This window comes from Malus domestica, chromosome 03 (assembly GCF_042453785.1).
Source record: "Malus domestica chromosome 03, GDT2T_hap1".
NCBI lineage: Eukaryota > Viridiplantae > Streptophyta > Magnoliopsida > Rosales > Rosaceae > Malus > Malus domestica.
Window position 1 is genome coordinate 21,506,261 of NC_091663.1, and position 8,676 is coordinate 21,514,936.

The 8,676-nt window shown below is 37.6% G+C and overlaps 1 long non-coding RNA gene across 1 annotated transcript; it reads left to right on the forward strand.

The window, feature by feature from the left end:
* The first annotated feature begins 3,250 nt into the window (after positions 1-3,250).
* LOC139194475 (uncharacterized) lies at positions 3,251-5,808 on the forward strand. The gene is made up of 5 exons (XR_011579345.1): positions 3,251-3,423; positions 3,506-3,665; positions 3,771-3,839; positions 4,539-4,597; positions 5,691-5,808. It is a non-coding gene; the product is annotated as an uncharacterized lncRNA (long non-coding RNA).
* Positions 5,809-8,676: the final 2,868 nt, after the last annotated feature.

The window sequence follows — 8,676 nt, forward strand, 5'->3', positions numbered from 1 at the left end:
TTGTACTCAATAATTTTCCATGAAATCATAGTGTCGATTCAGCAGAGTTATGGACTTAGTAGTTTGGTCGGATTGACCGTGAGTACAGAGAGATTTGATGAGTTATATGTTCAGCTGTACAGACCATGAGAAATGGATTTGACTGACACATGCGAAATTTGTGAGTTATAGGCTCGGCCGTACCGACCACGCGGAGTGGATCCGGCCGACGTATTATTGAGATAAGAGTTGAATCAACCGTATTGGTCATTCTAGTTGACTTCGGCTGATATATTTCTTATTATGTATGTTATTACCTAGAGAGTAGTAAATAAATGTAGTTGAGACGAGTGTATGTATTTTGCATTGAGTGACAAAATAGTATTATTATATCTTCGAGAGTTGTTGCTTACTTATCGAGACAACGATGATTTATCAGTATTGCGGGCTGCAGACCGTAATATTAATAACTCATTCGTGGATTCGTTAAGCAAGCAACCCGGTAGATTATTTTATGTTAGTGTTGTACTTATTTAGAATGTTCAGTATTAATAAAGTATGTATTGTGTCGGTTAAATTATTTCCATTAGAGTGGTTGGTTATAATTGTGACTAAATGGATTGTTACGGGAAACCAGTCACTTTCCATCGATCTGGATGACCAGAGATTACTTTTGTAAGTATGCAAAGTGAAGTGAGTTCAGCCATTATTTATGCTGTGAAAGCAAAGAGATTGTTTTGAAAGGCTGTCAAAAATACTTAGCTCATGTGGTGCTAAATGATGTTGTTTGGAGTAGTGTGAATAATGTCGAAAGAGTTAGACTTTTCTTGATGTCTTCCTTGAAAGTATACCTGGATTGCCTTCAGGCAGAGATATGAGGTTCATTATTGATTTGTTGCCAGGTATAAATTTATATTGGAGATTGGTTCAGGATGAGTTAAGGGAATTGGAAATTCAGTTGAGAGAATTGGTTGATAAAAGTTTTATTCAACCTAGTACAACACTTTTGAGGAGCCCAGTTTGTTGGTGAGGAAGAAAAATGGATCTTGAGACTGTTCATTGATTATAGACAATGGAGTCGGGTAACGATTGAGAACCGTTATCCATGGTGATGTACTGATGTTTATTTAACCAGCTCAGAAGTAATTGCGAAGATTCAAAGATTGAATTGAGATCTGGTTACTACCAATTGAATATTATAAGTGACATTGATCATAAGATGGTTTTCTGGACTCGTTATAGTCTTTATGAAGTTTGGTGATGCTATATGGATACTCATGCTGTTTTATGAGTTATTGGATGAAGTATTCCAATAATGCCTTGATAAATTGATATCATTTCCATTGAAGATATTCTGGCATATTCTGAGCCAGAGCAGAGTATGTAAACGTATTAAGTCGGTGAAGCAAAGATTAAGAGAACTTTGGTTGTATGCTAAGTTTAGCAAATGCGAATGTTGGATGAATCAAGTGGCATTCTGAGATTGGTTATATCTGCTTAAGGTATTCAAATGAATTCTTAAAAGGCAGCAGAATTGAGAAATTGGAACAACCACAAGCCATAATTGAGATTCGGAAATTCTTAACTTATCAGGCTATTTTGGGTGGTTGTGAAAGAATTTTTAGTCATTGTTTTGTCATTGATGAGACTATTGAGAAAGGAGGTTATGTATGAGTGGGAAGGAAATTGTGAGCAAAGGATTCAACAACTGAAGTATTTCCTCACTCATGCACGTATTTTAGTAATCCCAGAGAATAATGGTAATCATAAATTTTTAGTGATGTTTCTTGAATGGTATTGGATGCATGTTGATGCAAATGTTAGGGTGATTGCATACGTTTCACGATAAATGGAACCTCATGAGATGAATTACCCTACGGGTGACTTGGAAGTCATGATTACCATTCTTGCTGTGAAGTTATGAAGGCATTATATTTGGTAAGAATGCAAGATTTTTACGAATCCAAAAAGTCTTCAATATCCATTACTTGGAAGGATTTTGATATGAGGCAGCGAAAGTGAATTGTATTGCTTAATGAACATGATTGTACGATCAGGGTGATCGTAAAGTTTGTTCTAGCTGAAGCACTTGGTGAGAAGACTACAGTAAGATTAATATCTGGCACGTTTGCCAAGAGTATCATATTGTGGATTGAAAACCAACGGAAGAAAAATTAAGAATGGAAGATCGAGAAGAAGTTATACTTGTTAAGTAACAAGTTAGTACATTTACTCCAGTGTTGAGTAACAACCTTTCCCAGACAGTGCAACACTACTTATTTGTTTTATGGAAAAGAGAATTGGATTACGGAACTGCTAAGTTTCTTAAGTATGTTGGTTGTGCAGTTTCCGAAGTAACGCCATAAGGACCATGAAATGTGTCACGTGAGTCGGTTTTTGATGACTTGTGAATGGAATGTTTCTGGGTAGAGAAAGATTCGATCGAGAAAGAGTTTTAGTAGACCCTGAGACTATGGATGAGTCTCCTCAAAGTATTCAGGTGATTAAGTTAACCTGAAGTAACCAGGAATGGCAAAAGAGATCAACAGATGGATATGCCACTAATCGAGTGTGTAAGGTAAATGGTTTGATATTTTTGGAAATTCACCACGAACAGAAATGGCGAGAATTGGAAAGGAGACAAGATAAGATTTAGACACATCAGACCATTTTTGATCACTAAAGGAATCAATAAAGTTGCATACAAGTGGTGATGTCTTCAGAGTTGGCTAAGGTACTTAATGTATTTTGGGTTCGATACGTTGTCACTAGGTGGCAGATTCGTCACATGAGATTCTGGTGCAACTATTGAGAATTAAGCCGGATCTGATTGGTGAGGAACTAATGTCGACTTTGGATTGGAAAAAGAAGGTCCTAAGAATTAAGACAGAGTAAGTAGTAAAAGCTTTGTGAAGGAAATCATTCAGTAGAAAATTACATGGGAGACAGAAGAACGGATGAGAGTTATGTATCCGAGACTATTTTATGAGTTTTGATGTTCTGGTTGGTGATTGGAATTTCGGGGACGAAATTCTATAAGGAGGGGAGATTGTCACAGCCCGTCCCGGAATTATTAATTCCGAGGACGTGAGATGACCAATGTGACCTTAAACGGGATTAAGGTGTGTAAATGTATGACATTTGTTTTACTTTAAGATCCTAAACTAGGGTTAGATTTATATTTGTATGTGTTAATTTGTGCTTGGACTTAGGTAGGGCCTCCTACCCTGAATTCCCTCCCTAAAACCCGTAACCTTTCTTCTCTCTTCTTCTTTCATTCCAGACTCTCTCTCTCTTATTCTTTTCTGAAAACTCTCTCATTCTCTCTCTTACTCTCGAACTCACGGCAACCACCAAGAACCACCACAATCTTGTACCAACGTTCCATTTAAGACCACCATCGTGATCCTGGGGACTTCACGAGCACGGGGATACCAATTTCAGGTGAGTTTCACTTCGAAAACCCTAGTTCTAAAGTTGCCGTGAGATGGCACTGTTCATGAGCTTTGAATTGGTTACGTTTTAGGCTAAAACAAGATCACAGCGAGTTTAGTAAGGTCCCAAGGAAGCTCGGAGTGCTTCGTTGGAAGTTTTTGGACGTAAGAACACGGAGATCGACAAGTTCAAAGTTTGGCCGGAGCTTTCGAGGCGTTTTCCGGCGAATCCCCGGCGAGTTAGGAGTCGAGGTAGGTATCAATCTCTTCGTCTCGTCAAGTACTACAACTTTCCTTTTTGTTTCACTCAATTTCGTTGAGTATTGAAGAAGTTATACTCATTTGAAAAATACCCAGTTTCCGGCGACCTCCGAGGCTTTCGAGGCAGTTTCCGGCCAAACCACGGCGAACTAGGTGTTGTGCAAGGTACCATTCTCTTTGTATCTTCAAGGGCTACAACTTTAGTTTTTGAATCACTTGATTTCGTTGAGAAATGACAAAGTTATGGCAATTTGAAAAACTGCCCGGAAAACGGCCGCCGGAAAAACCAGTCCGGCGACCCAAGGAAGAAGAAGGTGCTACAGTAAAAATAAAAAATAAAACTAAAATTATTTTAAAAATATGTCGACGTCCGTGACGTCGAGTAGATCACTGTGGTATATTCATATACCTAAATTGAACACCGTATGAGAAAGTTATTGAGGAATTGTTGGTTAGGTGTTCAAATAACGTTTTATAGTTTTCACATTTAGGTGAAAATGTGAATTGATGATCCGACCGTTGGATCGTCACCAAACTTTGATACGTTGTAATACGTAATATTTGAGGATTATTGGAACTTACGGATTGGGAATCCGAGTTACGGATCTTCCGGAATTGGAATTGTAAGTCCATAATATAAAATGTTAACCGTCACTTAGTTTTGGAAATTGACGGAAATCCAACCGTTGGATGGTAATGAAATTTTAGGATGTTGTCCTAGAGGTATAATGTGGACCTCTGGAAGTTATGGATTTAAAATCTGAGTGGCAGATCTTCCGGATCGATCAACGTAGTGACGTATTTTATATAAGTTATGTATTCTATCGATATGAATTCTGAGCCTGGATTTGATTACTATTCTAGGCGGCGATCGTCATGACGCCTTGATGTGTGGTGCTAGGGAGTTGTTGGACGAACTCCAGGTGAGTGGGCAGTTTTGTTTTCCGTATATATATATACTTGACGTTTCCCAGAAATTGAATTGAAATGAAAATATGTTTAAAATGAAATGCATATGAGTTATGTGGAAAAACGGGAAGTGAAATACCATGCTTAGAATTGATATGAAAAGTATATAGAAATGTGAGTTGAAATGCCATGCATGAATTAATATATGATGCATATGTATGAATTGGTGCGGTGGACGCACATGTAAGAATTGATTTATGATGCATATGTATGAATTGGTGCGGTGGACGCACATGTAAGAATTGATTTATGATGCATATGTATGAATTGGTGCGGTGGACGCACAGGTAAGAATTGATTTATGATGCATATGTATGAATTGGTGCGGTGGACGCACAGGTAAGAATTGATTTATGATGCATATGTATGAAATGGTGCGGTGGACGCACAGATGAGTATTTAATTACTGTTATGATGATGATGATATATATTGAGCTCAAATCCTGCACCATGGTTTAGTGCTTATAGTATTCACCGCATCGCACGCTCGCCTTGGATCCAAGTAGATGCTAGTCGTACAGTCCACGCGGAGTGGGTACGACAGACCAGTCGCGAGAGTGTTAGTGAGATTCCGACTGGTGGGTGACCTTAGATTATGTGCACAGATGATTTATGAGAAGCACTAGAGCGTAACTTGTGTGCAGAAGGCCGGACGGGTCACAGAGGTGACTCCGGTAGAGTGATAATGATAGATTTTGAGCTCTAGGTTCAACCGTATAGGGCTATTAGAGGGCCTACGGTTGATTACTTTCTTGCACCTGATATGATTATGTTGATGCATTCATACCTTATTACTGTTGAGATGATGTGGCATGGCATAATTAATATGAGAAATGTTGAGATGACATAGCATGGCATGATTGATAAAGAGATAATGTTGAGATAGTAAAAATGAAGTTTTGAGAATATATATGTATATTTATATTTTACATTTCTGGGAAAGTATACAGGTTTTACGGAGAGGGGTTACAACGTTTTGAGAAATGTTTGGATTTGGAAAAGAATTGTTTTACTGACCCACTCAATTTTGGTTTTGCGCCCCTCCAGGTTCAGGAATCACAAAGGTGTGGTGACTACGAGGAATTCGACGGTGTTCTGACAGATTGGACAAAATTAGGACTCACCTTCGGGTGTATCAACTTATAAATTGTATAATTAAAGCTTCCGTACTGTGCAAATGGTTACGTCACTCTCACGTGACGGCCAGCATGCCCTCCTTCGGGACGGGGTGTGTCACCCTGTGCCTCCAAACTATCTCCCTCCATGTCCATGCCTCCAATTTCTCCGTTGTTTTCTCTCCGTTTCTCGATCTTCTCACTCCAGGGTAAGATCTCCAACCTCTCTTGTTTTTTTGTCGATTTTTTTTTTAAGAGTAAATTCCATGGAGGGAATATGAAATTTTGGTGTAAATTTATGGGTTGTTGTTATGGTTCGTATTGCAGATTTGTTTGATTTTTGTGTTGTGAGAGTCTCACCCATTTTTTTCCTTTTCTTTTTTTTCTCCCCTAATATCATTAGTTGCTTGGTTCTCCTCTTTCTTTGCCTTAGGTGCAGCAAGGGCAGCGTCAACACCACCACCACAACTAGTTGTAGCAACTGCAACAGCACCACCTCCACCAATTGTGTTGGTCTTGCCGCCCTACACAGCCAACAAGTATGCAGCGACCACCTTCATCTTTGCTTGAGAGGGCTTTGGATCTGCGGAGTGTGGAGAGAAAGGGTAAATTTGCAGCCGAATGCGAAAAAAAAAATGTGCTTCAAGCTCCAGATATTAAAAAAAAATTCATGAAAAAACCGAAACCAAACCGAAAAAAATCAAAATCGAAAAAAACCGAACTGAAAAAAAAAACCGAAAAAAATTGGACCGAACCAAAATTTCGGTTCTGGCAAAAAACCGAACCGTTTAGAACCGAACCGAACCCTACTTTTAACTCTCTTCAGTGCCTCCGCATCCTTATTTCTTATTTTTATTTTGCAAAATATATAAGAATTAAGGAATGATGAATTTTATTTGGAAAATAATAAACACATCCTTTTTAGCCTCAAACACACTTTTGTTTAATCTAGACCGTTATTTTCGTTTGAATTATTCAATTGGATGGCCAAAAATCAAAAGAAGCGTATGAGATCCTAAAATAGTGTGTGAAGGCCTCTCTCCCTTCATTTTTAGTGCTTTGCTTAGCTTCTACCTAGTTAATTATATTTTGACCCGGTATAATCATGAGGCACTTAATATTTAAGAAACTCTGGAGTTATCATCAATTCATGGTTTCAAATTAAGAACAGCCACACGCTTGATACTTGGTTAAGTCCCATGCTCTTGATTTGTTGACCCATTCCATGAGAAACTTACCCAGACCCATAGGACCATGCATAACATGCGTGCAATAAAACTCGTCCCTAGATTCAAAGGCCTTGTTAGGGTTTGTCTTAATCATTGGTTCACTGTTCTAGCTAGCCAATTTGTGCTTATTTATGAGATATGCGGAAAAGTTTATACCTTTGACCATATTTTCTACCCCAATTTTAATTAACTGAAGATATTTGAATTAGGATACAAAGATACAAGTCAGACACATTGAACAAACTGGTCTAACTTACATCTTAGCTTGTTATCTTTAGGTTTGCATAGTAAATCTTACTGTGATCCTAAATTATAACATGGATGTGGATTGTTGAATGGTTCTTCAATTTTTGCAGAAAACACACGCATATATGCGGAATAGAATGAAACCACGTTTGAATGGTTTTCATAATTTTTTTTTCCACAATGTTCTTGTTTACCTTTGCCGTGTTGTACGCAGCAGCGAATAGAATAGTAGATATCTACTCCACCAGTTTTTTAATTAAACCAAAAAGTTAACCCTAAAATTAGCACGTGACTTTTAATTTGTAAATCATTGCTAGATTTGATGCAATGAATCATGTGGAGTAAAAAATAATCGAGAAAAATATGGAGGCGCACTAGTAGAAAAAACACTTTGTGCGACACAGGTCTTTCGTCACGCAAAGTCAATCGTCGCACAAAAATTAGCCCAACAAACCTTCGTCGCGTGATAATCGTCGTTCCAAGGCAGTGACAGAAGGGTTTGAGCGACAAATAAGAAACATGAGTCACGCAAAGTGGCTTTGCGCGACAAATAAGAAACATGAGTCACGCAAAGTGGCTTTGCGCGACATAAGTTTCTTCTTCGTCGCGCAAACCCTTTTTTTTTTGTTTTTGTCAAAAACATTATTTTTTTAATTTTTAATAAATATTATAATCAAATTCTAAACAATAATTAATTAACTAAGGAAAAGTATTTAATTATAAATATATGAAAATGTATATACTGTTGCAGTCATATTTAGAATAGGAATGTGATTGTGTAAATCTTAGGGAATTTGGGAATGTATCTTATATTCCTATTAGGAGTAGATTACCTATTAAATGTTGTAATCCTAAAGGGAAAAGTTTTTACCTTACTATAAATAAAGGCACAATGGGGTGAATCAAACACACCTCACAATTAAATCACTCTCTCTTCTCTCTAACCATAGCCGGCCCCCTCTCTCTCTCTCTAAACCCTAGATTGTTCAATCAAATAGGCCTACAACACATTATCAGCACTCACTTGCCAGAAGCTGAGGAATTGACTCATCGTAGGAGGAGGCTATCATCCACCAAATTCAAAGGCTTATTCGTTTTCTGCTAATCAGGTACGCTTAAAATAAAAGAAGATATTTGAAATGTCCACGAAGCATGAAAACATTCCCCATGATGCATGAACCCCTCTATGTTTATATTTTCCATCCGATATATATATATATATATATATATATATATATATATATATATATATTGTATATGTTCATATATTTGTCAATATATATATTTGTTTCATGCATCGCACAATTAAATTGTTATGTGGAATATTCGAGTTAAATTATATAAAATAAATTAGAAGCAAATTTGGGTTTCCTAAACCCTAAGGGAAATTGGACATAGTATGGCACTACCCCTGCGACACAACATCGACAGCAACCCTCTGGG